This window comes from Takifugu rubripes, chromosome 3 (genome assembly GCF_901000725.2).
Source record: "Takifugu rubripes chromosome 3, fTakRub1.2, whole genome shotgun sequence".
In the NCBI taxonomy this organism is placed as follows: Eukaryota; Metazoa; Chordata; class Actinopteri; order Tetraodontiformes; family Tetraodontidae; genus Takifugu; species Takifugu rubripes.
This window is the reverse complement of record NC_042287.1, coordinates 2,788,134-2,815,794: the sequence shown is the minus strand read 5'-3', so window position 1 is coordinate 2,815,794 and position 27,661 is coordinate 2,788,134. Positions and strand designations below refer to the sequence as shown.

The 27,661-nt window shown below is 47.4% G+C and overlaps 25 non-coding genes across 25 annotated transcripts; all 25 read left to right on the top strand.

Annotated features, from left to right (window-relative positions):
* Positions 1–327: 327 nt before the first annotated feature.
* LOC115249303 (U1 spliceosomal RNA) lies at positions 328–491 on the top strand. Its single transcript, XR_003888005.1, has one exon. It is a non-coding gene; the product is annotated as a U1 spliceosomal RNA (small nuclear RNA).
* A 7,204-nt stretch (positions 492–7,695) lies between these two features.
* On the top strand, positions 7,696–7,859 carry LOC115249302 (U1 spliceosomal RNA). Its single transcript, XR_003888004.1, has one exon. It is a non-coding gene; the product is annotated as a U1 spliceosomal RNA (small nuclear RNA).
* Positions 7,860–8,542: 683 nt separating this feature from the next.
* Positions 8,543–8,706, top strand: LOC115249301 (U1 spliceosomal RNA). The gene has a single exon (XR_003888003.1). It is a non-coding gene; the product is annotated as a U1 spliceosomal RNA (small nuclear RNA).
* A 683-nt stretch (positions 8,707–9,389) lies between these two features.
* On the top strand, positions 9,390–9,553 carry LOC115249347 (U1 spliceosomal RNA). Its single transcript, XR_003888049.1, has one exon. It is a non-coding gene; the product is annotated as a U1 spliceosomal RNA (small nuclear RNA).
* Positions 9,554–10,236: 683 nt separating this feature from the next.
* LOC115249343 (U1 spliceosomal RNA) lies at positions 10,237–10,400 on the top strand. The gene has a single exon (XR_003888045.1). It is a non-coding gene; the product is annotated as a U1 spliceosomal RNA (small nuclear RNA).
* Positions 10,401–11,083: 683 nt separating this feature from the next.
* On the top strand, positions 11,084–11,247 carry LOC115249300 (U1 spliceosomal RNA). Its single transcript, XR_003888002.1, has one exon. It is a non-coding gene; the product is annotated as a U1 spliceosomal RNA (small nuclear RNA).
* Positions 11,248–11,930: 683 nt separating this feature from the next.
* On the top strand, positions 11,931–12,094 carry LOC115249357 (U1 spliceosomal RNA). The gene has a single exon (XR_003888059.1). It is a non-coding gene; the product is annotated as a U1 spliceosomal RNA (small nuclear RNA).
* Positions 12,095–12,777: 683 nt separating this feature from the next.
* Positions 12,778–12,941, top strand: LOC115249299 (U1 spliceosomal RNA). Its single transcript, XR_003888001.1, has one exon. It is a non-coding gene; the product is annotated as a U1 spliceosomal RNA (small nuclear RNA).
* A 683-nt stretch (positions 12,942–13,624) lies between these two features.
* On the top strand, positions 13,625–13,788 carry LOC115249298 (U1 spliceosomal RNA). The gene has a single exon (XR_003888000.1). It is a non-coding gene; the product is annotated as a U1 spliceosomal RNA (small nuclear RNA).
* A 683-nt stretch (positions 13,789–14,471) lies between these two features.
* Positions 14,472–14,635, top strand: LOC115249297 (U1 spliceosomal RNA). The gene has a single exon (XR_003887999.1). It is a non-coding gene; the product is annotated as a U1 spliceosomal RNA (small nuclear RNA).
* A 683-nt stretch (positions 14,636–15,318) lies between these two features.
* LOC115249296 (U1 spliceosomal RNA) lies at positions 15,319–15,482 on the top strand. Its single transcript, XR_003887998.1, has one exon. It is a non-coding gene; the product is annotated as a U1 spliceosomal RNA (small nuclear RNA).
* A 683-nt stretch (positions 15,483–16,165) lies between these two features.
* LOC115249295 (U1 spliceosomal RNA) lies at positions 16,166–16,329 on the top strand. Its single transcript, XR_003887997.1, has one exon. It is a non-coding gene; the product is annotated as a U1 spliceosomal RNA (small nuclear RNA).
* A 683-nt stretch (positions 16,330–17,012) lies between these two features.
* LOC115249294 (U1 spliceosomal RNA) lies at positions 17,013–17,176 on the top strand. Its single transcript, XR_003887996.1, has one exon. It is a non-coding gene; the product is annotated as a U1 spliceosomal RNA (small nuclear RNA).
* A 683-nt stretch (positions 17,177–17,859) lies between these two features.
* On the top strand, positions 17,860–18,023 carry LOC115249293 (U1 spliceosomal RNA). Its single transcript, XR_003887995.1, has one exon. It is a non-coding gene; the product is annotated as a U1 spliceosomal RNA (small nuclear RNA).
* A 683-nt stretch (positions 18,024–18,706) lies between these two features.
* Positions 18,707–18,870, top strand: LOC115249454 (U1 spliceosomal RNA). The gene has a single exon (XR_003888152.1). It is a non-coding gene; the product is annotated as a U1 spliceosomal RNA (small nuclear RNA).
* Positions 18,871–19,553: 683 nt separating this feature from the next.
* LOC115249453 (U1 spliceosomal RNA) lies at positions 19,554–19,717 on the top strand. Its single transcript, XR_003888151.1, has one exon. It is a non-coding gene; the product is annotated as a U1 spliceosomal RNA (small nuclear RNA).
* A 683-nt stretch (positions 19,718–20,400) lies between these two features.
* On the top strand, positions 20,401–20,564 carry LOC115249452 (U1 spliceosomal RNA). Its single transcript, XR_003888150.1, has one exon. It is a non-coding gene; the product is annotated as a U1 spliceosomal RNA (small nuclear RNA).
* A 683-nt stretch (positions 20,565–21,247) lies between these two features.
* On the top strand, positions 21,248–21,411 carry LOC115249451 (U1 spliceosomal RNA). The gene has a single exon (XR_003888149.1). It is a non-coding gene; the product is annotated as a U1 spliceosomal RNA (small nuclear RNA).
* Positions 21,412–22,094: 683 nt separating this feature from the next.
* Positions 22,095–22,258, top strand: LOC115249450 (U1 spliceosomal RNA). Its single transcript, XR_003888148.1, has one exon. It is a non-coding gene; the product is annotated as a U1 spliceosomal RNA (small nuclear RNA).
* Positions 22,259–22,941: 683 nt separating this feature from the next.
* LOC115249449 (U1 spliceosomal RNA) lies at positions 22,942–23,105 on the top strand. Its single transcript, XR_003888147.1, has one exon. It is a non-coding gene; the product is annotated as a U1 spliceosomal RNA (small nuclear RNA).
* A 683-nt stretch (positions 23,106–23,788) lies between these two features.
* On the top strand, positions 23,789–23,952 carry LOC115249448 (U1 spliceosomal RNA). The gene has a single exon (XR_003888146.1). It is a non-coding gene; the product is annotated as a U1 spliceosomal RNA (small nuclear RNA).
* A 683-nt stretch (positions 23,953–24,635) lies between these two features.
* LOC115249447 (U1 spliceosomal RNA) lies at positions 24,636–24,799 on the top strand. The gene has a single exon (XR_003888145.1). It is a non-coding gene; the product is annotated as a U1 spliceosomal RNA (small nuclear RNA).
* A 683-nt stretch (positions 24,800–25,482) lies between these two features.
* On the top strand, positions 25,483–25,646 carry LOC115249446 (U1 spliceosomal RNA). Its single transcript, XR_003888144.1, has one exon. It is a non-coding gene; the product is annotated as a U1 spliceosomal RNA (small nuclear RNA).
* A 683-nt stretch (positions 25,647–26,329) lies between these two features.
* On the top strand, positions 26,330–26,493 carry LOC115249445 (U1 spliceosomal RNA). The gene has a single exon (XR_003888143.1). It is a non-coding gene; the product is annotated as a U1 spliceosomal RNA (small nuclear RNA).
* Positions 26,494–27,176: 683 nt separating this feature from the next.
* LOC115249444 (U1 spliceosomal RNA) lies at positions 27,177–27,340 on the top strand. The gene has a single exon (XR_003888142.1). It is a non-coding gene; the product is annotated as a U1 spliceosomal RNA (small nuclear RNA).
* Positions 27,341–27,661: the final 321 nt, after the last annotated feature.

Sequence of the window (27,661 nt, the reverse complement as noted above, 5' to 3'; positions counted from 1 at the left end):
ACCTTCTTGCGCGAAAGGCATCTTGTAAAACACAGCGCGTGTGCTTGAACGGTTCCATTTGTTTGAAAAATAACGGGCATAGAATGGACATTTCAGCTTTATTCTGGAGAGGGAACGTGCCAGGGTGTGATTGTAAAGAGTCAAATGTCACCGAGTAAAGCATAACCTGAATCTGGAGAAAATGTATCGCATAGCATCAACATGTTGCTAATCTGTGACTATTGAAGCGTACTTGAGCTGTGGTACTTTGGAGGCTTTGACTGCCAGCACCGTCAGCAAGAAGCCAGTTGGCAAGGACTGCGGGCTCAACTGTGAGGCCAGCAACTCATACTTACCTGGCAGGGGAGACACCATGATCAGGAAGGTGGTTCACCCAGGGCGAGGCTCTGCCATTGCACTGAGGCAGTACTGACCCTTGCGAATTCCCCAAATGTGGGAATCTCGACTGCATAATTTCTGTTAGTGGGGGACTGCGTACGCGCTCTCCCCTGATATTTTGTCCAATAAAATGTTTAGTGTTACACAGGATGCATGTGTTTGCTTGGCACCGGCTTCAATGCAAACAGCAGTGCATTGTCAAAGCAGCCGAGCGCGAGCGTTCCGTGCGTCTGTATGTAAGCGTAGTGCCGTCAAACGCAACTTGGCGCCGATGGCAAAATCTGTGTTTTATGGGTGTCTTTCCTGCTCGGAGTGGGAAGCGTGCAATGCAATAGTGCCCAACAGCCCATTTACTTCCACTCCAGGCCATGGGGTGGCAGTAACTGTAAAGGACAGCAAGACTAAACAAAGAAAGTGGACATGGTTGTTAACAGGGTTAGGAGAGACACGTGCGTGTTGTCCTTTTTGTACCTTCTTGCGCGAAAGGCATCTTGTTAAACACAGCGCGTGTGCTTGAACGGTTCCATTTGTTTGAAAAATAACGGGCATAGAATGGACATGTAGTATCTGACCCGTTCTATGCAGGCTTTACGGTTGTAAGGCCGTAATGTGTTTAACTCCCAACCTAAGCACAATATCAGGACATCCTCCACATGTGGGACCGGTGGCCTTCTTCCTTCTACAGGAACCTGTGGGCCCCTGGTACCTCGCACTAGGAAGATGTATAGCCTGAGACATCTTCAAGTATTCCCTTTTTTTAGTCATAACTGAACAATACACCATTGAGTTGACCATACGGTATAGCGTGAGAACACCAGAAAAGAATGTGTTTACTGCCCTCTATAAGAAGGGGGAATTGAGGTCGACTCCCCGGAGTTCTTCACCATCGGGACCTCGAGACCTCCCTCGGACAAACTGCAGTGTTCGATTGATGCCTGACTGTTCTCTCCAATAAACATCTTTGATAACCAAGTCAGTGTCTGCGAAGTTTCCTTCCTCATCAACACATCTCGGCAACCACCAGGAGAAGATTCACAACAAAGTTGGCGTCACGAACAGGATCGGTTGTGGCTGTCGTCTTCTCCATCTGCTTCCTCGGACCAACTTCCGCTCCAAGCTGGCAAGTAAAGTGCACACCTTCCACACATTGGGGTGATAGTTGGTTCAATTAAGTTTTTGGGGAGTAATTTAGACACACCGTAAAGATAATTAGTGTGGATGTACATTTTTGTGTTGATGTTGGGGAATACTTCTTTTAAATTGTTCAATTTGACCTTTTGTTTTGTGTTTTGTGAAAGACTGAAGTAGTGGCTCTGGAGGAGAGACAGGCCATGAGGTTTATTACACGGCTCATTTCAGCTAAAAAGGACAGCTGATTCTGAATTTATTTTATTCGGTCTGTACACTGTGTTATGTACAGGATTGGCGATAGAGCGCGTGGACACTAGGAATGTGTCAGGTTACGGCCAGGAAATGATGTTAAAGTGTTAAAAAGCCGCGGTTTAGGACAATTTGCCCTAAGTCCTGTGTTTCCTCTCGGAGCACACAGGCCGGTCTCTCTCTCTTTTGAGGGATTGGAAAACTGGGGTTATCTCCGGGTCGGGGGTGTCCTCTCTGACGTGGCTGACGAGTGCGTTTGAAGACACTCTTTTACGGTCAGGGGCCCACTTTTCAGGGTGGTAAATTTAGTGCGGACAGTCGCGTGAAACTGTGGTTTACGGCAGCGGCGCCGGGACGTCTAAATAGGATAAATCTGCTGGACAGATTGTGTGTCTGTGGGGCCTGTGTGTGCGTGATTTGATTCTGTGTTCTGTTCGTCTCTCTCTCTCTCTCTTTGTTTAAAGTGACCTTTGGGGGATGTCACCATAGTTGTGGTCAAAAATTGGGTAATTGTTTAAAACTCTAAGAAATAAAGGAAAAACCTTTTTGTACCTCAGATAGATTGATTGAGATTTTATCTGAAGCTGGAGGAGGACCTAAGGGTGGTCCTGGTAGTGAAGAATATCATATACGTTTGTGCGGAGACAAGGAAACTGGCTGTGATCCAGCAGGACCGCAAGGTCCACATACACACACACACACACACACACATACTCACATATATATATATATACTGAAGGAGTGGTGAACAAAGAAAAGTTGAGAAATATAGGAGTTTGTTTTTGCGGATTTCTATGTTTATGTAATATCTTTGAAGAACTTTATTTATATTGATTTTGCAAAATTATTCATATTCGTTGTTGGTTGATTTGGATCCTTTGGATCTCAGGGCGTGGCTCACAGTTCGCGGCTGTGTGTTGGGCCTACAACCAGTGACTAGCTTGGAGCTGGCAAGAACGGATGTTCACTCTCTGACTATCGGAAGTGAACAGGAAGTGGTTCTCGACTTCAAGGGGTGGAGCTAGTTGGCTCCCCCTAGGGGTGGTGCGGAGAGTCCCTCCCCACTCAACCCTCTCTCACTTTCTGAAGTGACAGCTTTCATCAGGAGAAGAAACGGAGCGCACATTTTCTCTCTCCTTTATTGATCAGCGTTTGATTGTTTAATGTGTGTTGGAATTTAAGAAGAGATATGCTGGGGCATAAATGCAACAGGTCTATCTACTTGGCTGATTATTGTTTATGAATGACTGTTTGCTGTTGATAATTGTTTATCATAACAATAACATTAAAATAACAATAATTTGATAAAAACAATGAGAATAACACATTAATTAGAAGTTTGTTGACAATTTATGATAATGTTCAAGAATTGTGCACTTTTTATTTTGTTGAAGGAGTTTGACAGTTCATGAATTATTGAATTTTTTCTGTTTCCTTTTTACACTTTTGATGCACCTGAACTTGACTCCAGTAGGGACAGACGAGAGGAGGAATTGATCTGCTGGTGGCGACATAACGGTCTTGCAATAAGGCCAGTGAAATTTTATATATACACACACCATAATTGTTTGGACAAACATCTACAGCGATTGTTTTGCAGATCATTTGGACAGGTTTAGAGTCAGACCAGATTTGTTTGAAAGTTATAAGGAATTTATAAATTCCTTCAACCTTTTAATTTTATTTACACACTCTTCTTTATTAATTCTTTACTATAATTCTGCTTTGCTGTTTCCTCTCATGTTTTTATATTTCTAGATTCCTATATTAATTGAATTTATTTCTTTTTGTATTTTTCAGTTAAACAATTAATAGTTTTGCATTTAAATTAAACATTAAAAGTAAAATAAACACAGCATTTACATATTAAGGTTTGAAATTGATATACCGTACTTTCCTAAGACAACTGCTACAGCAAAATGTCAAAGGCGGAGAGTAAAGCGGTTAAACGCATGACCCCAATTGAGGTGGTGCAGAAAAACAATCCCCTTATTAAAGGCCTACCAGAGGCCTCAAAGAAGTGGAACAAGCGTTGGCCAGATATTGAACAACCTTGGCCGGTTGAAGGTACCCTCAACCCTGATGTGATTCAAACAATCTGTACACTTGTTACCACCTATAAAGCAAATGAGAAAAAAGGAAAAAGGGGGAAGTCTCGTGCAGAAAAAAGACAGACTGAACTCGCAATGTTGCAACTTTTTGAACAGGAGGGACAGAAGCTGAGATTGGCGGCAAAAAAGAAATACAGGACAGCCAAAGAAATTATTGAGAGAACCGCAAAACAAACAGCGGCGCTTGTGGAAAAAATTAACACTCCTTTCTCTCACATGGCTCCTGTAATAACCCCTCCACCGTATGAGACAGAAACTGAATACACTGACATCTATCCACAACTTCCCGTACTCAGCCAGAAAGGCAAGTACAACATTAAAGATGATCACAACCAAACTGTTGAAAAGGGAAAGGCAAAAACAGTCATGCACATTTATCCGACAACTCCAAAATCTAAATCAAGAAAAACACGAGATGATGTTTACAAAACACTGCTTCTGGAAGATGATGATGAGAGCGGTACGGATGAAGCCATAGGTGGCTATGATCCCGCCATTAAGCGTATGTTGGCTAAAGCTGAAAAGAGGGGTAACAAATCTAAAAAGAAAGCTAAGTCTGGTCAAGATCTGACCGATGACAGCTCAGGGTCAGACACTGATGAAGACTCAGACGGCAATTGGTCTTCCTCTGAGGAAAGACAACGTGCTTTGAGAAATCTTGAGAGGGGTATCGAACAGTGTCGTTTAGACATTAGCTTGACGGGAACTCCAGAAGCTCATAAGATGCTAGAAAGACAATTGGAAGATATGGAAAAACAGCGTAAGTCGTTAAAGAAGGGAAGGCTTTCAAGGCTGATCACTTCTGACTACGCCTTGCGTTCAAAGAAAGACAGCTCTGCTAACAAAATGTTCCCTGTTGTTGTTCGTGGTCAAAGTTTTGAGTATAAACCTTGGCAGAACTCCGATATGTCAGATATATTAGAGAAGCTACCTATCCTTCAGGAAGGGGCACACCCCTGGATTTCAAAACTGGAGGAACTTTTGATTGGAACACAACCTGCTGTTGGAGACATTAAAAGGCTCCTAGCTAATCTCATTGGTGTGTCTGCCATGGAAGACCTTTTGCAGAAGGCTGGCATGCCTCGGTTCATGGCAACTGCGGTAAATGATGCTGAACTGTTTTCTGCTCACAGAGGTCAGTTTTGGGGGGCGCTGAAAGACGCGTTTCCAACTAACATACATCCTGATAATATCCTCATTGAACCATTGGGTGAACAAGAAAATCCGAGAGCCTATGTTTCAAGAGCTCTACAAACGTGGCGTAATGTCACAGGCAATGATCCCGATGCTAATCAAATGGAGCAGTCTATCATTCGAGCTAAAATTCAGAAGGGATTGCCATTGCCGGTGCGTAGTAAAATAGCAGAGGTGGTTGGTCTTGGGAACATGATTAAGAGTGTTTACATTGATCACATTGCTCACCAGGTTGAACTATGTCGTAGAAAAGAGCAAGAGTTGAAAAACCAGGATCATGAAACTCTCAGAAAACTTACTCAACTGCAGCTGGTGGATAACAAACGCAAAGAGAAAAAGCAAGCAGTAGTGATGGAAGGCCAACCTGATCAGACATTACAAATGCAATCAAACCGAACATCATGCCAATCGTATCAATTTCCATTGGTGACATCTGTTCCACCAGTACCTCAGCAATGTTACTTACACTCTGCAGGGTTTTGCTAATGAAACCATAAAAGGCTTTGAACATCTTTCCAACACTCAGAGAAGTCACAGACTTACGTTGTTGAAACATGACATGGCGCTAGATTACATCTTGGCCAGAGAAGGAGGTTTGTGTGTGTCGTTGAACTTGACAGGAGATGCTTGCTACACTTTGATTCCAGACAATGGTGATAATATAACAAGTGTGATTGACGCTTTGAAGAAGATAAGAGATGCGTTTGGTCCTTCTGATAGCGCAGGAACATCAGCGACAGCTTGGCTTCAGGACAAATTTGGTCCAATGGGAGCTATGTTGGTACAGGTTCTCAGTGCGGTTGTAGTGTCACTAGGTGTGATGTTTTGTTTTTGTACCTTGTCATTAACTTGTGCCAAGGCGATGATATTGCGCTGGATTGGTGTAGTGATGCCTAGCGACCAGGTCCAGATGCCACTCTTAAGTGTCAAAGCTTTGGCTGATTCAGAGGAGGAGGACAGTTCGGATGAGATGGTTGATAAATATCCAGTATAATCAATAATTCAGTATCTAGTGTGACCTTTGAGTCATATCCTTATGTCATTCTTTGCATTTAACGGTGTTTATGTTTTCCTTTCCTCTGTTGTAGTTCCGGTGACAAAGGGGGGAAATGGTTACATAATTTACTTAATCGTGATAATCATGTTTTGATATGTTTGTATTGTATTCTTTTTAATGAAACCGAGGTTCTTCTTTTTGCAAAGATACTGGCACCTCTGTTTTCTGTTTCCAGGACAGTAGTTGGGGAGCTACGTTGGGGTGACAACTATGTTGGAATGGACTCAGAAATTCAAAAATGAACTGTGAAAGATGCTGGAGGACCCTGAATGAAGATGGGGAACAACTGAAGATCATTCATCAGGGGACTGTGAACTACAGATTCGAAAATGACTGTTGATGTGTTTAATGCATATATTTGAAGTTGGTGTTAATAAATTTACTAGGGAAATTTCATCAGTAGGCAGATGCTATGAGAACTCAGTTTTTTCCTTGTTTTGATATAGGGAAAGGGGTCCTTAGGCAGGGAAAGGTCCAAGGTAAGGTCCGATGGGACGACCAGCCTGATCGTGGACATTTTTTGATTTTTTTCTGAGTATCTTGTAGGTAGTTGCCAAACTGTTCCCTAATATAACCTTTTTGCAAATTGGATTGGAGTACCATAGGTGGTCGCCGTCGACAGAGGGACCGTGAGAGAATTTTCCCGTCTAAAGTGTTTTTGATGGTTGCAAACTGAAAGACGTCTGTCGGATGGGTTTTTCACTCTCGCACTCCACTAAATTTCACATATTGTTCACGTCTAATTAATCAATCTTTTTCAAATTATACCACTTTATTAGTCACCGTCACTTTTATTAAAACTTGGTTATTCTTTATTTTTCGAGACTCTATTTAGTCTCGAAGGGGGGAAATATGTAGTATCTGACCCGTTCTATGCAGGCTTTACGGTTGTAAGGCCGTAATGTGTTTAACTCCCAACCTAAGCACAATATCAGGACATCCTCCACATGTGGGACCGGTGGCCTTCTTCCTTCTACAGGAACCTGTGGGCCCCTGGTACCTCGCACTAGGAAGATGTATAGCCTGAGACATCTTCAAGTATTCCCTTTTTTTAGTCATAACTGAACAATACACCATTGAGTTGACCATACGGTATAGCGTGAGAACACCAGAAAAGAATGTGTTTACTGCCCTCTATAAGAAGGGGGAATTGAGGTCGACTCCCCGGAGTTCTTCACCATCGGGACCTCGAGACCTCCCTCGGACAAACTGCAGTGTTCGATTGATGCCTGACTGTTCTCTCCAATAAACATCTTTGATAACCAAGTCAGTGTCTGCGAAGTTTCCTTCCTCATCAACACATCTCGGCAACCACCAGGAGAAGATTCACAACAGACATTTCAGCTTTATTCTGGAGAGGGAACGTGCCAGGGTGTGATTGTAAAGAGTCAAATGTCACCGAGTAAAGCATAACCTGAATCTGGAGAAAATGTATCGCATAGCATCAACATGTTGCTAATCTGTGGCTATTGAAGCGTACTTGAGCTGTGGTACTTTGGAGGCTTTGACTGCCAGCACCGTCAGCAAGAAGCCAGTTGGCAAGGACTGCGGGCTCAACTGTGAGGCCAGCAACTCATACTTACCTGGCAGGGGAGACACCATGATCAGGAAGGTGGTTCACCCAGGGCGAGGCTCTGCCATTGCACTGAGGCAGTACTGACCCTTGCGAATTCCCCAAATGTGGGAATCTCGACTGCATAATTTCTGTTAGTGGGGGACTGCGTACGCGCTCTCCCCTGATATTTTGTCCAATAAAATGTTTAGTGTTACACAGGATGCATGTGTTTGCTTGGCACCGGCTTCAATGCAAACAGCAGTGCATTGTCAAAGCAGCCGAGCGCGAGCGTTCCGTGCGTCTGTATGTAAGCGTAGTGCCGTCAAACGCAACTTGGCGCCGATGGCAAAATCTGTGTTTTATGGGTGTCTTTCCTGCTCGGAGTGGGAAGCGTGCAATGCAATAGTGCCCAACAGCCCATTTACTTCCACTCCAGGCCATGGGGTGGCAGTAACTGTAAAGGACAGCAAGACTAAACAAAGAAAGTGGACATGGTTGTTAACAGGGTTAGGAGAGACACGTGCGTGTTGTCCTTTTTGTACCTTCTTGCGCGAAAGGCATCTTGTTAAACACAGCGCGTGTGCTTGAACGGTTCCATTTGTTTGAAAAATAACGGGCATAGAATGGACATTTCAGCTTTATTCTGGAGAGGGAACGTGCCAGGGTGTGATTGTAAAGAGTCAAATGTCACCGAGTAAAGCATAACCTGAATTTGGAGAAAATGCATCGCATAGCATCAACATGTTGCTAATCTGTGACTATTGAAGCGTACTTGAGCTGTGGTACTTTGGAGGCTTTGACTGCCAGCACCGTCAGCAAGAAGCCAGTTGGCAAGGACTGCGGGCTCAACTGTGAGGCCAGCAACTCATACTTACCTGGCAGGGGAGACACCATGATCAGGAAGGTGGTTCACCCAGGGCGAGGCTCTGCCATTGCACTGAGGCAGTACTGACCCTTGCGAATTCCCCAAATGTGGGAATCTCGACTGCATAATTTCTGTTAGTGGGGGACTGCGTACGCGCTCTCCCCTGATATTTTGTCCAATAAAATGTTTAGTGTTACACAGGATGCATGTGTTTGCTTGGCACCGGCTTCAATGCAAACAGCAGTGCATTGTCAAAGCAGCCGAGCGCGAGCGTTCCGTGCGTCTGTATGTAAGCGTAGTGCCGTCAAACGCAACTTGGCGCCGATGGCAAAATCTGTGTTTTATGGGTGTCTTTCCTGCTCGGAGTGGGAAGCGTGCAATGCAATAGTGCCCAACAGCCCATTTACTTCCACTCCAGGCCATGGGGTGGCAGTAACTGTAAAGGACAGCAAGACTAAACAAAGAAAGTGGACATGGTTGTTAACAGGGTTAGGAGAGACACGTGCGTGTTGTCCTTTTTGTACCTTCTTGCGCGAAAGGCATCTTGTTAAACACAGCGCGTGTGCTTGAACGGTTCCATTTGTTTGAAAAATAACGGGCATAGAATGGACATTTCAGCTTTATTCTGGAGAGGGAACGTGCCAGGGTGTGATTGTAAAGAGTCAAATGTCACCGAGTAAAGCATAACCTGAATTTGGAGAAAATGTATCGCATAGCATCAACATGTTGCTAATCTGTGACTATTGAAGCGTACTTGAGCTGTGGTACTTTGGAGGCTTTGACTGCCAGCACCGTCAGCAAGAAGCCAGTTGGCAAGGACTGCGGGCTCAACTGTGAGGCCAGCAACTCATACTTACCTGGCAGGGGAGACACCATGATCAGGAAGGTGGTTCACCCAGGGCGAGGCTCCGCCATTGCACTGAGGCAGTACTGACCCTTGCGAATTCCCCAAATGTGGGAATCTCGACTGCATAATTTCTGTTAGTGGGGGACTGCGTACGCGCTCTCCCCTGATATTTTGTCCAATAAAATGTTTAGTGTTACACAGGATGCATGTGTTTGCTTGGCACCGGCTTCAATGCAAACAGCAGTGCATTGTCAAAGCAGCCGAGCGCGAGCGTTCCGTGCGTCTGTATGTAAGCGTAGTGCCGTCAAACGCAACTTGGCGCCGATGGCAAAATCTGTGTTTTATGGGTGTCTTTCCTGCTCGGAGTGGGAAGCGTGCAATGCAATAGTGCCCAACAGCCCATTTACTTCCACTCCAGGCCATGGGGTGGCAGTAACTGTAAAGGACAGCAAGACTAAACAAAGAAAGTGGACATGGTTGTTAACAGGGTTAGGAGAGACACGTGCGTGTTGTCCTTTTTGTACCTTCTTGCGCGAAAGGCATCTTGTTAAACACAGCGCGTGTGCTTGAACGGTTCCATTTGTTTGAAAAATAACGGGCATAGAATGGACATTTCAGCTTTATTCTGGAGAGGGAACGTGCCAGGGTGTGATTGTAAAGAGTCAAATGTCACCGAGTAAAGCATAACCTGAATTTGGAGAAAATGCATCGCATAGCATCAACATGTTGCTAATCTGTGACTATTGAAGCGTACTTGAGCTGTGGTACTTTGGAGGCTTTGACTGCCAGCACCGTCAGCAAGAAGCCAGTTGGCAAGGACTGCGGGCTCAACTGTGAGGCCAGCAACTCATACTTACCTGGCAGGGGAGACACCATGATCAGGAAGGTGGTTCACCCAGGGCGAGGCTCTGCCCTTGCACTGAGGCAGTACTGACCCTTGCGAATTCCCCAAATGTGGGAATCTCGACTGCATAATTTCTGTTAGTGGGGGACTGCGTACGCGCTCTCCCCTGATATTTTGTCCAATAAAATGTTTAGTGTTACACAGGATGCATGTGTTTGCTTGGCACCGGCTTCAATGCAAACAGCAGTGCATTGTCAAAGCAGCCGAGCGCGAGCGTTCCGTGCGTCTGTATGTAAGCGTAGTGCCGTCAAACGCAACTTGGCGCCGATGGCAAAATCTGTGTTTTATGGGTGTCTTTCCTGCTCGGAGTGGGAAGCGTGCAATGCAATAGTGCCCAACAGCCCATTTACTTCCACTCCAGGCCATGGGGTGGCAGTAACTGTAAAGGACAGCAAGACTAAACAAAGAAAGTGGACATGGTTGTTAACAGGGTTAGGAGAGACACGTGCGTGTTGTCCTTTTTGTACCTTCTTGCGCGAAAGGCATCTTGTTAAACACAGCGCGTGTGCTTGAACGGTTCCATTTGTTTGAAAAATAACGGGCATAGAATGGACATTTCAGCTTTATTCTGGAGAGGGAACGTGCCAGGGTGTGATTGTAAAGAGTCAAATGTCACCGAGTAAAGCATAACCTGAATTTGGAGAAAATGCATCGCATAGCATCAACATGTTGCTAATCTGTGACTATTGAAGCGTACTTGAGCTGTGGTACTTTGGAGGCTTTGACTGCCAGCACCGTCAGCAAGAAGCCAGTTGGCAAGGACTGCGGGCTCAACTGTGAGGCCAGCAACTCATACTTACCTGGCAGGGGAGACACCATGATCAGGAAGGTGGTTCACCCAGGGCGAGGCTCTGCCATTGCACTGAGGCAGTACTGACCCTTGCGAATTCCCCAAATGTGGGAATCTCGACTGCATAATTTCTGTTAGTGGGGGACTGCGTACGCGCTCTCCCCTGATATTTTGTCCAATAAAATGTTTAGTGTTACACAGGATGCATGTGTTTGCTTGGCACCGGCTTCAATGCAAACAGCAGTGCATTGTCAAAGCAGCCGAGCGCGAGCGTTCCGTGCGTCTGTATGTAAGCGTAGTGCCGTCAAACGCAACTTGGCGCCGATGGCAAAATCTGTGTTTTATGGGTGTCTTTCCTGCTCGGAGTGGGAAGCGTGCAATGCAATAGTGCCCAACAGCCCATTTACTTCCACTCCAGGCCATGGGGTGGCAGTAACTGTAAAGGACAGCAAGACTAAACAAAGAAAGTGGACATGGTTGTTAACAGGGTTAGGAGAGACACGTGCGTGTTGTCCTTTTTGTACCTTCTTGCGCGAAAGGCATCTTGTTAAACACAGCGCGTGTGCTTGAACGGTTCCATTTGTTTGAAAAATAACGGGCATAGAATGGACATTTCAGCTTTATTCTGGAGAGGGAACGTGCCAGGGTGTGATTGTAAAGAGTCAAATGTCACCGAGTAAAGCATAACCTGAATCTGGAGAAAATGTATCGCATAGCATCAACATGTTGCTAATCTGTGACTATTGAAGCGTACTTGAGCTGTGGTACTTTGGAGGCTTTGACTGCCAGCACCGTCAGCAAGAAGCCAGTTGGCAAGGACTGCGGGCTCAACTGTGAGGCCAGCAACTCATACTTACCTGGCAGGGGAGACACCATGATCAGGAAGGTGGTTCACCCAGGGCGAGGCTCCGCCCTTGCACTGAGGCAGTACTGACCCTTGCGAATTCCCCAAATGTGGGAATCTCGACTGCATAATTTCTGTTAGTGGGGGACTGCGTACGCGCTCTCCCCTGATATTTTGTCCAATAAAATGTTTAGTGTTACACAGGATGCATGTGTTTGCTTGGCACCGGCTTCAATGCAAACAGCAGTGCATTGTCAAAGCAGCCGAGCGCGAGCGTTCCGTGCGTCTGTATGTAAGCGTAGTGCCGTCAAACGCAACTTGGCGCCGATGGCAAAATCTGTGTTTTATGGGTGTCTTTCCTGCTCGGAGTGGGAAGCGTGCAATGCAATAGTGCCCAACAGCCCATTTACTTCCACTCCAGGCCATGGGGTGGCAGTAACTGTAAAGGACAGCAAGACTAAACAAAGAAAGTGGACATGGTTGTTAACAGGGTTAGGAGAGACACGTGCGTGTTGTCCTTTTTGTACCTTCTTGCGCGAAAGGCATCTTGTTAAACACAGCGCGTGTGCTTGAACGGTTCCATTTGTTTGAAAAATAACGGGCATAGAATGGACATTTCAGCTTTATTCTGGAGAGGGAACGTGCCAGGGTGTGATTGTAAAGAGTCAAATGTCACCGAGTAAAGCATAACCTGAATTTGGAGAAAATGCATCGCATAGCATCAACATGTTGCTAATCTGTGACTATTGAAGCGTACTTGAGCTGTGGTACTTTGGAGGCTTTGACTGCCAGCACCGTCAGCAAGAAGCCAGTTGGCAAGGACTGCGGGCTCAACTGTGAGGCCAGCAACTCATACTTACCTGGCAGGGGAGACACCATGATCAGGAAGGTGGTTCACCCAGGGCGAGGCTCTGCCATTGCACTGAGGCAGTACTGACCCTTGCGAATTCCCCAAATGTGGGAATCTCGACTGCATAATTTCTGTTAGTGGGGGACTGCGTACGCGCTCTCCCCTGATATTTTGTCCAATAAAATGTTTAGTGTTACACAGGATGCATGTGTTTGCTTGGCACCGGCTTCAATGCAAACAGCAGTGCATTGTCAAAGCAGCCGAGCGCGAGCGTTCCGTGCGTCTGTATGTAAGCGTAGTGCCGTCAAACGCAACTTGGCGCCGATGGCAAAATCTGTGTTTTATGGGTGTCTTTCCTGCTCGGAGTGGGAAGCGTGCAATGCAATAGTGCCCAACAGCCCATTTACTTCCACTCCAGGCCATGGGGTGGCAGTAACTGTAAAGGACAGCAAGACTAAACAAAGAAAGTGGACATGGTTGTTAACAGGGTTAGGAGAGACACGTGCGTGTTGTCCTTTTTGTACCTTCTTGCGCGAAAGGCATCTTGTTAAACACAGCGCGTGTGCTTGAACGGTTCCATTTGTTTGAAAAATAACGGGCATAGAATGGACATTTCAGCTTTATTCTGGAGAGGGAACGTGCCAGGGTGTGATTGTAAAGAGTCAAATGTCACCGAGTAAAGCATAACCTGAATTTGGAGAAAATGCATCGCATAGCATCAACATGTTGCTAATCTGTGACTATTGAAGCGTACTTGAGCTGTGGTACTTTGGAGGCTTTGACTGCCAGCACCGTCAGCAAGAAGCCAGTTGGCAAGGACTGCGGGCTCAACTGTGAGGCCAGCAACTCATACTTACCTGGCAGGGGAGACACCATGATCAGGAAGGTGGTTCACCCAGGGCGAGGCTCTGCCATTGCACTGAGGCAGTACTGACCCTTGCGAATTCCCCAAATGTGGGAATCTCGACTGCATAATTTCTGTTAGTGGGGGACTGCGTACGCGCTCTCCCCTGATATTTTGTCCAATAAAATGTTTAGTGTTACACAGGATGCATGTGTTTGCTTGGCACCGGCTTCAATGCAAACAGCAGTGCATTGTCAAAGCAGCCGAGCGCGAGCGTTCCGTGCGTCTGTATGTAAGCGTAGTGCCGTCAAACGCAACTTGGCGCCGATGGCAAAATCTGTGTTTTATGGGTGTCTTTCCTGCTCGGAGTGGGAAGCGTGCAATGCAATAGTGCCCAACAGCCCATTTACTTCCACTCCAGGCCATGGGGTGGCAGTAACTGTAAAGGACAGCAAGACTAAACAAAGAAAGTGGACATGGTTGTTAACAGGGTTAGGAGAGACACGTGCGTGTTGTCCTTTTTGTACCTTCTTGCGCGAAAGGCATCTTGTTAAACACAGCGCGTGTGCTTGAACGGTTCCATTTGTTTGAAAAATAACGGGCATAGAATGGACATTTCAGCTTTATTCTGGAGAGGGAACGTGCCAGGGTGTGATTGTAAAGAGTCAAATGTCACCGAGTAAAGCATAACCTGAATCTGGAGAAAATGTATCGCATAGCATCAACATGTTGCTAATCTGTGACTATTGAAGCGTACTTGAGCTGTGGTACTTTGGAGGCTTTGACTGCCAGCACCGTCAGCAAGAAGCCAGTTGGCAAGGACTGCGGGCTCAACTGTGAGGCCAGCAACTCATACTTACCTGGCAGGGGAGACACCATGATCAGGAAGGTGGTTCACCCAGGGCGAGGCTCTGCCATTGCACTGAGGCAGTACTGACCCTTGCGAATTCCCCAAATGTGGGAATCTCGACTGCATAATTTCTGTTAGTGGGGGACTGCGTACGCGCTCTCCCCTGATATTTTGTCCAATAAAATGTTTAGTGTTACACAGGATGCATGTGTTTGCTTGGCACCGGCTTCAATGCAAACAGCAGTGCATTGTCAAAGCAGCCGAGCGCGAGCGTTCCGTGCGTCTGTATGTAAGCGTAGTGCCGTCAAACGCAACTTGGCGCCGATGGCAAAATCTGTGTTTTATGGGTGTCTTTCCTGCTCGGAGTGGGAAGCGTGCAATGCAATAGTGCCCAACAGCCCATTTACTTCCACTCCAGGCCATGGGGTGGCAGTAACTGTAAAGGACAGCAAGACTAAACAAAGAAAGTGGACATGGTTGTTAACAGGGTTAGGAGAGACACGTGCGTGTTGTCCTTTTTGTACCTTCTTGCGCGAAAGGCATCTTGTTAAACACAGCGCGTGTGCTTGAACGGTTCCATTTGTTTGAAAAATAACGGGCATAGAATGGACATTTCAGCTTTATTCTGGAGAGGGAACGTGCCAGGGTGTGATTGTAAAGAGTCAAATGTCACCGAGTAAAGCATAACCTGAATTTGGAGAAAATGCATCGCATAGCATCAACATGTTGCTAATCTGTGACTATTGAAGCGTACTTGAGCTGTGGTACTTTGGAGGCTTTGACTGCCAGCACCGTCAGCAAGAAGCCAGTTGGCAAGGACTGCGGGCTCAACTGTGAGGCCAGCAACTCATACTTACCTGGCAGGGGAGACACCATGATCAGGAAGGTGGTTCACCCAGGGCGAGGCTCTGCCATTGCACTGAGGCAGTACTGACCCTTGCGAATTCCCCAAATGTGGGAATCTCGACTGCATAATTTCTGTTAGTGGGGGACTGCGTACGCGCTCTCCCCTGATATTTTGTCCAATAAAATGTTTAGTGTTACACAGGATGCATGTGTTTGCTTGGCACCGGCTTCAATGCAAACAGCAGTGCATTGTCAAAGCAGCCGAGCGCGAGCGTTCCGTGCGTCTGTATGTAAGCGTAGTGCCGTCAAACGCAACTTGGCGCCGATGGCAAAATCTGTGTTTTATGGGTGTCTTTCCTGCTCGGAGTGGGAAGCGTGCAATGCAATAGTGCCCAACAGCCCATTTACTTCCACTCCAGGCCATGGGGTGGCAGTAACTGTAAAGGACAGCAAGACTAAACAAAGAAAGTGGACATGGTTGTTAACAGGGTTAGGAGAGACACGTGCGTGTTGTCCTTTTTGTACCTTCTTGCGCGAAAGGCATCTTGTTAAACACAGCGCGTGTGCTTGAACGGTTCCATTTGTTTGAAAAATAACGGGCATAGAATGGACATTTCAGCTTTATTCTGGAGAGGGAACGTGCCAGGGTGTGATTGTAAAGAGTCAAATGTCACCGAGTAAAGCATAACCTGAATTTGGAGAAAATGCATCGCATAGCATCAACATGTTGCTAATCTGTGACTATTGAAGCGTACTTGAGCTGTGGTACTTTGGAGGCTTTGACTGCCAGCACCGTCAGCAAGAAGCCAGTTGGCAAGGACTGCGGGCTCAACTGTGAGGCCAGCAACTCATACTTACCTGGCAGGGGAGACACCATGATCAGGAAGGTGGTTCACCCAGGGCGAGGCTCTGCCATTGCACTGAGGCAGTACTGACCCTTGCGAATTCCCCAAATGTGGGAATCTCGACTGCATAATTTCTGTTAGTGGGGGACTGCGTACGCGCTCTCCCCTGATATTTTGTCCAATAAAATGTTTAGTGTTACACAGGATGCATGTGTTTGCTTGGCACCGGCTTCAATGCAAACAGCAGTGCATTGTCAAAGCAGCCGAGCGCGAGCGTTCCGTGCGTCTGTATGTAAGCGTAGTGCCGTCAAACGCAACTTGGCGCCGATGGCAAAATCTGTGTTTTATGGGTGTCTTTCCTGCTCGGAGTGGGAAGCGTGCAATGCAATAGTGCCCAACAGCCCATTTACTTCCACTCCAGGCCATGGGGTGGCAGTAACTGTAAAGGACAGCAAGACTAAACAAAGAAAGTGGACATGGTTGTTAACAGGGTTAGGAGAGACACGTGCGTGTTGTCCTTTTTGTACCTTCTTGCGCGAAAGGCATCTTGTTAAACACAGCGCGTGTGCTTGAACGGTTCCATTTGTTTGAAAAATAACGGGCATAGAATGGACATTTCAGCTTTATTCTGGAGAGGGAACGTGCCAGGGTGTGATTGTAAAGAGTCAAATGTCACCGAGTAAAGCATAACCTGAATCTGGAGAAAATGTATCGCATAGCATCAACATGTTGCTAATCTGTGACTATTGAAGCGTACTTGAGCTGTGGTACTTTGGAGGCTTTGACTGCCAGCACCGTCAGCAAGAAGCCAGTTGGCAAGGACTGCGGGCTCAACTGTGAGGCCAGCAACTCATACTTACCTGGCAGGGGAGACACCATGATCAGGAAGGTGGTTCACCCAGGGCGAGGCTCTGCCATTGCACTGAGGCAGTACTGACCCTTGCGAATTCCCCAAATGTGGGAATCTCGACTGCATAATTTCTGTTAGTGGGGGACTGCGTACGCGCTCTCCCCTGATATTTTGTCCAATAAAATGTTTAGTGTTACACAGGATGCATGTGTTTGCTTGGCACCGGCTTCAATGCAAACAGCAGTGCATTGTCAAAGCAGCCGAGCGCGAGCGTTCCGTGCGTCTGTATGTAAGCGTAGTGCCGTCAAACGCAACTTGGCGCCGATGGCAAAATCTGTGTTTTATGGGTGTCTTTCCTGCTCGGAGTGGGAAGCGTGCAATGCAATAGTGCCCAACAGCCCATTTACTTCCACTCCAGGCCATGGGGTGGCAGTAACTGTAAAGGACAGCAAGACTAAACAAAGAAAGTGGACATGGTTGTTAACAGGGTTAGGAGAGACACGTGCGTGTTGTCCTTTTTGTACCTTCTTGCGCGAAAGGCATCTTGTTAAACACAGCGCGTGTGCTTGAACGGTTCCATTTGTTTGAAAAATAACGGGCATAGAATGGACATTTCAGCTTTATTCTGGAGAGGGAACGTGCCAGGGTGTGATTGTAAAGAGTCAAATGTCACCGAGTAAAGCATAACCTGAATTTGGAGAAAATGCATCGCATAGCATCAACATGTTGCTAATCTGTGACTATTGAAGCGTACTTGAGCTGTGGTACTTTGGAGGCTTTGACTGCCAGCACCGTCAGCAAGAAGCCAGTTGGCAAGGACTGCGGGCTCAACTGTGAGGCCAGCAACTCATACTTACCTGGCAGGGGAGACACCATGATCAGGAAGGTGGTTCACCCAGGGCGAGGCTCTGCCATTGCACTGAGGCAGTACTGACCCTTGCGAATTCCCCAAATGTGGGAATCTCGACTGCATAATTTCTGTTAGTGGGGGACTGCGTACGCGCTCTCCCCTGATATTTTGTCCAATAAAATGTTTAGTGTTACACAGGATGCATGTGTTTGCTTGGCACCGGCTTCAATGCAAACAGCAGTGCATTGTCAAAGCAGCCGAGCGCGAGCGTTCCGTGCGTCTGTATGTAAGCGTAGTGCCGTCAAACGCAACTTGGCGCCGATGGCAAAATCTGTGTTTTATGGGTGTCTTTCCTGCTCGGAGTGGGAAGCGTGCAATGCAATAGTGCCCAACAGCCCATTTACTTCCACTCCAGGCCATGGGGTGGCAGTAACTGTAAAGGACAGCAAGACTAAACAAAGAAAGTGGACATGGTTGTTAACAGGGTTAGGAGAGACACGTGCGTGTTGTCCTTTTTGTACCTTCTTGCGCGAAAGGCATCTTGTTAAACACAGCGCGTGTGCTTGAACGGTTCCATTTGTTTGAAAAATAACGGGCATAGAATGGACATTTCAGCTTTATTCTGGAGAGGGAACGTGCCAGGGTGTGATTGTAAAGAGTCAAATGTCACCGAGTAAAGCATAACCTGAATTTGGAGAAAATGCATCGCATAGCATCAACATGTTGCTAATCTGTGACTATTGAAGCGTACTTGAGCTGTGGTACTTTGGAGGCTTTGACTGCCAGCACCGTCAGCAAGAAGCCAGTTGGCAAGGACTGCGGGCTCAACTGTGAGGCCAGCAACTCATACTTACCTGGCAGGGGAGACACCATGATCAGGAAGGTGGTTCACCCAGGGCGAGGCTCTGCCATTGCACTGAGGCAGTACTGACCCTTGCGAATTCCCCAAATGTGGGAATCTCGACTGCATAATTTCTGTTAGTGGGGGACTGCGTACGCGCTCTCCCCTGATATTTTGTCCAATAAAATGTTTAGTGTTACACAGGATGCATGTGTTTGCTTGGCACCGGCTTCAATGCAAACAGCAGTGCATTGTCAAAGCAGCCGAGCGCGAGCGTTCCGTGCGTCTGTATGTAAGCGTAGTGCCGTCAAACGCAACTTGGCGCCGATGGCAAAATCTGTGTTTTATGGGTGTCTTTCCTGCTCGGAGTGGGAAGCGTGCAATGCAATAGTGCCCAACAGCCCATTTACTTCCACTCCAGGCCATGGGGTGGCAGTAACTGTAAAGGACAGCAAGACTAAACAAAGAAAGTGGACATGGTTGTTAACAGGGTTAGGAGAGACACGTGCGTGTTGTCCTTTTTGTACCTTCTTGCGCGAAAGGCATCTTGTTAAACACAGCGCGTGTGCTTGAACGGTTCCATTTGTTTGAAAAATAACAGGCATAGAATGGACATTTCAGCTTTATTCTGGAGAGGGAACGTGCCAGGGTGTGATTGTAAAGAGTCAAATGTCACCGAGTAAAGCATAACCTGAATTTGGAGAAAATGTATCGCATAGCATCAACATGTTGCTAATCTGTGACTATTGAAGCGTACTTGAGCTGTGGTACTTTGGAGGCTTTGACTGCCAGCACCGTCAGCAAGAAGCCAGTTGGCAAGGACTGCGGGCTCAACTGTGAGGCCAGCAACTCATACTTACCTGGCAGGGGAGACACCATGATCAGGAAGGTGGTTCACCCAGGGCGAGGCTCTGCCATTGCACTGAGGCAGTACTGACCCTTGCGAATTCCCCAAATGTGGGAATCTCGACTGCATAATTTCTGTTAGTGGGGGACTGCGTACGCGCTCTCCCCTGATATTTTGTCCAATAAAATGTTTAGTGTTACACAGGATGCATGTGTTTGCTTGGCACCGGCTTCAATGCAAACAGCAGTGCATTGTCAAAGCAGCCGAGCGCGAGCGTTCCGTGCGTCTGTATGTAAGCGTAGTGCCGTCAAACGCAACTTGGCGCCGATGGCAAAATCTGTGTTTTATGGGTGTCTTTCCTGCTCGGAGTGGGAAGCGTGCAATGCAATAGTGCCCAACAGCCCATTTACTTCCACTCCAGGCCATGGGGTGGCAGTAACTGTAAAGGACAGCAAGACTAAACAAAGAAAGTGGACATGGTTGTTAACAGGGTTAGGAGAGACACGTGCGTGTTGTCCTTTTTGTACCTTCTTGCGCGAAAGGCATCTTGTTAAACACAGCGCGTGTGCTTGAACGGTTCCATTTGTTTGAAAAATAACGGGCATAGAATGGACATTTCAGCTTTATTCTGGAGAGGGAACGTGCCAGGGTGTGATTGTAAAGAGTCAAATGTCACCGAGTAAAGCATAACCTGAATTTGGAGAAAATGCATCGCATAGCATCAACATGTTGCTAATCTGTGACTATTGAAGCGTACTTGAGCTGTGGTACTTTGGAGGCTTTGACTGCCAGCACCGTCAGCAAGAAGCCAGTTGGCAAGGACTGCGGGCTCAACTGTGAGGCCAGCAACTCATACTTACCTGGCAGGGGAGACACCATGATCAGGAAGGTGGTTCACCCAGGGCGAGGCTCTGCCATTGCACTGAGGCAGTACTGACCCTTGCGAATTCCCCAAATGTGGGAATCTCGACTGCATAATTTCTGTTAGTGGGGGACTGCGTACGCGCTCTCCCCTGATATTTTGTCCAATAAAATGTTTAGTGTTACACAGGATGCATGTGTTTGCTTGGCACCGGCTTCAATGCAAACAGCAGTGCATTGTCAAAGCAGCCGAGCGCGAGCGTTCCGTGCGTCTGTATGTAAGCGTAGTGCCGTCAAACGCAACTTGGCGCCGATGGCAAAATCTGTGTTTTATGGGTGTCTTTCCTGCTCGGAGTGGGAAGCGTGCAATGCAATAGTGCCCAACAGCCCATTTACTTCCACTCCAGGCCATGGGGTGGCAGTAACTGTAAAGGACAGCAAGACTAAACAAAGAAAGTGGACATGGTTGTTAACAGGGTTAGGAGAGACACGTGCGTGTTGTCCTTTTTGTACCTTCTTGCGCGAAAGGCATCTTGTTAAACACAGCGCGTGTGCTTGAACGGTTCCATTTGTTTGAAAAATAACGGGCATAGAATGGACATTTCAGCTTTATTCTGGAGAGGGAACGTGCCAGGGTGTGATTGTAAAGAGTCAAATGTCACCGAGTAAAGCATAACCTGAATTTGGAGAAAATGCATCGCATAGCATCAACATGTTGCTAATCTGTGACTATTGAAGCGTACTTGAGCTGTGGTACTTTGGAGGCTTTGACTGCCAGCACCGTCAGCAAGAAGCCAGTTGGCAAGGACTGCGGGCTCAACTGTGAGGCCAGCAACTCATACTTACCTGGCAGGGGAGACACCATGATCAGGAAGGTGGTTCACCCAGGGCGAGGCTCTGCCATTGCACTGAGGCAGTACTGACCCTTGCGAATTCCCCAAATGTGGGAATCTCGACTGCATAATTTCTGTTAGTGGGGGACTGCGTACGCGCTCTCCCCTGATATTTTGTCCAATAAAATGTTTAGTGTTACACAGGATGCATGTGTTTGCTTGGCACCGGCTTCAATGCAAACAGCAGTGCATTGTCAAAGCAGCCGAGCGCGAGCGTTCCGTGCGTCTGTATGTAAGCGTAGTGCCGTCAAACGCAACTTGGCGCCGATGGCAAAATCTGTGTTTTATGGGTGTCTTTCCTGCTCGGAGTGGGAAGCGTGCAATGCAATAGTGCCCAACAGCCCATTTACTTCCACTCCAGGCCATGGGGTGGCAGTAACTGTAAAGGACAGCAAGACTAAACAAAGAAAGTGGACATGGTTGTTAACAGGGTTAGGAGAGACACGTGCGTGTTGTCCTTTTTGTACCTTCTTGCGCGAAAGGCATCTTGTTAAACACAGCGCGTGTGCTTGAACGGTTCCATTTGTTTGAAAAATAACGGGCATAGAATGGACATTTCAGCTTTATTCTGGAGAGGGAACGTGCCAGGGTGTGATTGTAAAGAGTCAAATGTCACCGAGTAAAGCATAACCTGAATTTGGAGAAAATGCATCGCATAGCATCAACATGTTGCTAATCTGTGACTATTGAAGCGTACTTGAGCTGTGGTACTTTGGAGGCTTTGACTGCCAGCACCGTCAGCAAGAAGCCAGTTGGCAAGGACTGCGGGCTCAACTGTGAGGCCAGCAACTCATACTTACCTGGCAGGGGAGACACCATGATCAGGAAGGTGGTTCACCCAGGGCGAGGCTCTGCCATTGCACTGAGGCAGTACTGACCCTTGCGAATTCCCCAAATGTGGGAATCTCGACTGCATAATTTCTGTTAGTGGGGGACTGCGTACGCGCTCTCCCCTGATATTTTGTCCAATAAAATGTTTAGTGTTACACAGGATGCATGTGTTTGCTTGGCACCGGCTTCAATGCAAACAGCAGTGCATTGTCAAAGCAGCCGAGCGCGAGCGTTCCGTGCGTCTGTATGTAAGCGTAGTGCCGTCAAACGCAACTTGGCGCCGATGGCAAAATCTGTGTTTTATGGGTGTCTTTCCTGCTCGGAGTGGGAAGCGTGCAATGCAATAGTGCCCAACAGCCCATTTACTTCCACTCCAGGCCATGGGGTGGCAGTAACTGTAAAGGACAGCAAGACTAAACAAAGAAAGTGGACATGGTTGTTAACAGGGTTAGGAGAGACACGTGCGTGTTGTCCTTTTTGTACCTTCTTGCGCGAAAGGCATCTTGTTAAACACAGCGCGTGTGCTTGAACGGTTCCATTTGTTTGAAAAATAACGGGCATAGAATGGACATTTCAGCTTTATTCTGGAGAGGGAACGTGCCAGGGTGTGATTGTAAAGAGTCAAATGTCACCGAGTAAAGCATAACCTGAATTTGGAGAAAATGCATCGCATAGCATCAACATGTTGCTAATCTGTGACTATTGAAGCGTACTTGAGCTGTGGTACTTTGGAGGCTTTGACTGCCAGCACCGTCAGCAAGAAGCCAGTTGGCAAGGACTGCGGGCTCAACTGTGAGGCCAGCAACTCATACTTACCTGGCAGGGGAGACACCATGATCAGGAAGGTGGTTCACCCAGGGCGAGGCTCTGCCATTGCACTGAGGCAGTACTGACCCTTGCGAATTCCCCAAATGTGGGAATCTCGACTGCATAATTTCTGTTAGTGGGGGACTGCGTACGCGCTCTCCCCTGATATTTTGTCCAATAAAATGTTTAGTGTTACACAGGATGCATGTGTTTGCTTGGCACCGGCTTCAATGCAAACAGCAGTGCATTGTCAAAGCAGCCGAGCGCGAGCGTTCCGTGCGTCTGTATGTAAGCGTAGTGCCGTCAAACGCAACTTGGCGCCGATGGCAAAATCTGTGTTTTATGGGTGTCTTTCCTGCTCGGAGTGGGAAGCGTGCAATGCAATAGTGCCCAACAGCCCATTTACTTCCACTCCAGGCCATGGGGTGGCAGTAACTGTAAAGGACAGCAAGACTAAACAAAGAAAGTGGACATGGTTGTTAACAGGGTTAGGAGAGACACGTGCGTGTTGTCCTTTTTGTACCTTCTTGCGCGAAAGGCATCTTGTTAAACACAGCGCGTGTGCTTGAACGGTTCCATTTGTTTGAAAAATAACGGGCATAGAATGGACATTTCAGCTTTATTCTGGAGAGGGAACGTGCCAGGGTGTGATTGTAAAGAGTCAAATGTCACCGAGTAAAGCATAACCTGAATTTGGAGAAAATGCATCGCATAGCATCAACATGTTGCTAATCTGTGACTATTGAAGCGTACTTGAGCTGTGGTACTTTGGAGGCTTTGACTGCCAGCACCGTCAGCAAGAAGCCAGTTGGCAAGGACTGCGGGCTCAACTGTGAGGCCAGCAACTCATACTTACCTGGCAGGGGAGACACCATGATCAGGAAGGTGGTTCACCCAGGGCGAGGCTCTGCCATTGCACTGAGGCAGTACTGACCCTTGCGAATTCCCCAAATGTGGGAATCTCGACTGCATAATTTCTGTTAGTGGGGGACTGCGTACGCGCTCTCCCCTGATATTTTGTCCAATAAAATGTTTAGTGTTACACAGGATGCATGTGTTTGCTTGGCACCGGCTTCAATGCAAACAGCAGTGCATTGTCAAAGCAGCCGAGCGCGAGCGTTCCGTGCGTCTGTATGTAAGCGTAGTGCCGTCAAACGCAACTTGGCGCCGATGGCAAAATCTGTGTTTTATGGGTGTCTTTCCTGCTCGGAGTGGGAAGCGTGCAATGCAATAGTGCCCAACAGCCCATTTACTTCCACTCCAGGCCATGGGGTGGCAGTAACTGTAAAGGACAGCAAGACTAAACAAAGAAAGTGGACATGGTTGTTAACAGGGTTAGGAGAGACACGTGCGTGTTGTCCTTTTTGTACCTTCTTGCGCGAAAGGCATCTTGTTAAACACAGCGCGTGTGCTTGAACGGTTCCATTTGTTTGAAAAATAACGGGCATAGAATGGACATTTCAGCTTTATTCTGGAGAGGGAACGTGCCAGGGTGTGATTGTAAAGAGTCAAATGTCACCGAGTAAAGCATAACCTGAATTTGGAGAAAATGCATCGCATAGCATCAACATGTTGCTAATCTGTGACTATTGAAGCGTACTTGAGCTGTGGTACTTTGGAGGCTTTGACTGCCAGCACCGTCAGCAAGAAGCCAGTTGGCAAGGACTGCGGGCTCAACTGTGAGGCCAGCAACTCATACTTACCTGGCAGGGGAGACACCATGATCAGGAAGGTGGTTCACCCAGGGCGAGGCTCTGCCATTGCACTGAGGCAGTACTGACCCTTGCGAATTCCCCAAATGTGGGAATCTCGACTGCATAATTTCTGTTAGTGGGGGACTGCGTACGCGCTCTCCCCTGATATTTTGTCCAATAAAATGTTTAGTGTTACACAGGATGCATGTGTTTGCTTGGCACCGGCTTCAATGCAAACAGCAGTGCATTGTCAAAGCAGCCGAGCGCGAGCGTTCCGTGCGTCTGTATGTAAGCGTAGTGCCGTCAAACGCAACTTGGCGCCGATGGCAAAATCTGTGTTTTATGGGTGTCTTTCCTGCTCGGAGTGGGAAGCGTGCAATGCAATAGTGCCCAACAGCCCATTTACTTCCACTCCAGGCCATGGGGTGGCAGTAACTGTAAAGGACAGCAAGACTAAACAAAGAAAGTGGACATGGTTGTTAACAGGGTTAGGAGAGACACGTGCGTGTTGTCCTTTTTGTACCTTCTTGCGCGAAAGGCATCTTGTTAAACACAGCGCGTGTGCTTGAACGGTTCCATTTGTTTGAAAAATAACGGGCATAGAATGGACATTTCAGCTTTATTCTGGAGAGGGAACGTGCCAGGGTGTGATTGTAAAGAGTCAAATGTCACCGAGTAAAGCATAACCTGAATTTGGAGAAAATGCATCGCATAGCATCAACATGTTGCTAATCTGTGACTATTGAAGCGTACTTGAGCTGTGGTACTTTGGAGGCTTTGACTGCCAGCACCGTCAGCAAGAAGCCAGTTGGCAAGGACTGCGGGCTCAACTGTGAGGCCAGCAACTCATACTTACCTGGCAGGGGAGACACCATGATCAGGAAGGTGGTTCACCCAGGGCGAGGCTCTGCCATTGCACTGAGGCAGTACTGACCCTTGCGAATTCCCCAAATGTGGGAATCTCGACTGCATAATTTCTGTTAGTGGGGGACTGCGTACGCGCTCTCCCCTGATATTTTGTCCAATAAAATGTTTAGTGTTACACAGGATGCATGTGTTTGCTTGGCACCGGCTTCAATGCAAACAGCAGTGCATTGTCAAAGCAGCCGAGCGCGAGCGTTCCGTGCGTCTGTATGTAAGCGTAGTGCCGTCAAACGCAACTTGGCGCCGATGGCAAAATCTGTGTTTTATGGGTGTCTTTCCTGCTCGGAGTGGGAAGCGTGCAATGCAATAGTGCCCAACAGCCCATTTACTTCCACTCCAGGCCATGGGGTGGCAGTAACTGTAAAGGACAGCAAGACTAAACAAAGAAAGTGGACATGGTTGTTAACAGGGTTAGGAGAGACACGTGCGTGTTGTCCTTTTTGTACCTTCTTGCGCGAAAGGCATCTTGTTAAACACAGCGCGTGTGCTTGAACGGTTCCATTTGTTTGAAAAATAACGGGCATAGAATGGACATTTCAGCTTTATTCTGGAGAGGGAACGTGCCAGGGTGTGATTGTAAAGAGTCAAATGTCACCGAGTAAAGCATAACCTGAATTTGGAGAAAATGCATCGCATAGCATCAACATGTTGCTAATCTGTGACTATTGAAGCGTACTTGAGCTGTGGTACTTTGGAGGCTTTGACTGCCAGCACCGTCAGCAAGAAGCCAGTTGGCAAGGACTGCGGGCTCAACTGTGAGGCCAGCAACTCATACTTACCTGGCAGGGGAGACACCATGATCAGGAAGGTGGTTCACCCAGGGCGAGGCTCTGCCATTGCACTGAGGCAGTACTGACCCTTGCGAATTCCCCAAATGTGGGAATCTCGACTGCATAATTTCTGTTAGTGGGGGACTGCGTACGCGCTCTCCCCTGATATTTTGTCCAATAAAATGTTTAGTGTTACACAGGATGCATGTGTTTGCTTGGCACCGGCTTCAATGCAAACAGCAGTGCATTGTCAAAGCAGCCGAGCGCGAGCGTTCCGTGCGTCTGTATGTAAGCGTAGTGCCGTCAAACGCAACTTGGCGCCGATGGCAAAATCTGTGTTTTATGGGTGTCTTTCCTGCTCGGAGTGGGAAGCGTGCAATGCAATAGTGCCCAACAGCCCATTTACTTCCACTCCAGGCCATGGGGTGGCAGTAACTGTAAAGGACAGCAAGACTAAACAAAGAAAGTGGACATGGTTGTTAACAGGGTTAGGAGAGACACGTGCGTGTTGTCCTTTTTGTACCTTCTTGCGCGAAAGGCATCTTGTTAAACACAGCGCGTGTGCTTGAACGGTTCCATTTGTTTGAAAAATAACGGGCATAGAATGGACATTTCAGCTTTATTCTGGAGAGGGAACGTGCCAGGGTGTGATTGTAAAGAGTCAAATGTCACCGAGTAAAGCATAACCTGAATTTGGAGAAAATGCATCGCATAGCATCAACATGTTGCTAATCTGTGACTATTGAAGCGTACTTGAGCTGTGGTACTTTGGAGGCTTTGACTGCCAGCACCGTCAGCAAGAAGCCAGTTGGCAAGGACTGCGGGCTCAACTGTGAGGCCAGCAACTCATACTTACCTGGCAGGGGAGACACCATGATCAGGAAGGTGGTTCACCCAGGGCGAGGCTCTGCCATTGCACTGAGGCAGTACTGACCCTTGCGAATTCCCCAAATGTGGGAATCTCGACTGCATAATTTCTGTTAGTGGGGGACTGCGTACGCGCTCTCCCCTGATATTTTGTCCAATAAAATGTTTAGTGTTACACAGGATGCATGTGTTTGCTTGGCACCGGCTTCAATGCAAACAGCAGTGCATTGTCAAAGCAGCCGAGCGCGAGCGTTCCGTGCGTCTGTATGTAAGCGTAGTGCCGTCAAACGCAACTTGGCGCCGATGGCAAAATCTGTGTTTTATGGGTGTCTTTCCTGCTCGGAGTGGGAAGCGTGCAATGCAATAGTGCCCAACAGCCCATTTACTTCCACTCCAGGCCATGGGGTGGCAGTAACTGTAAAGGACAGCAAGACTAAACAAAGAAAGTGGACATGGTTGTTAACAG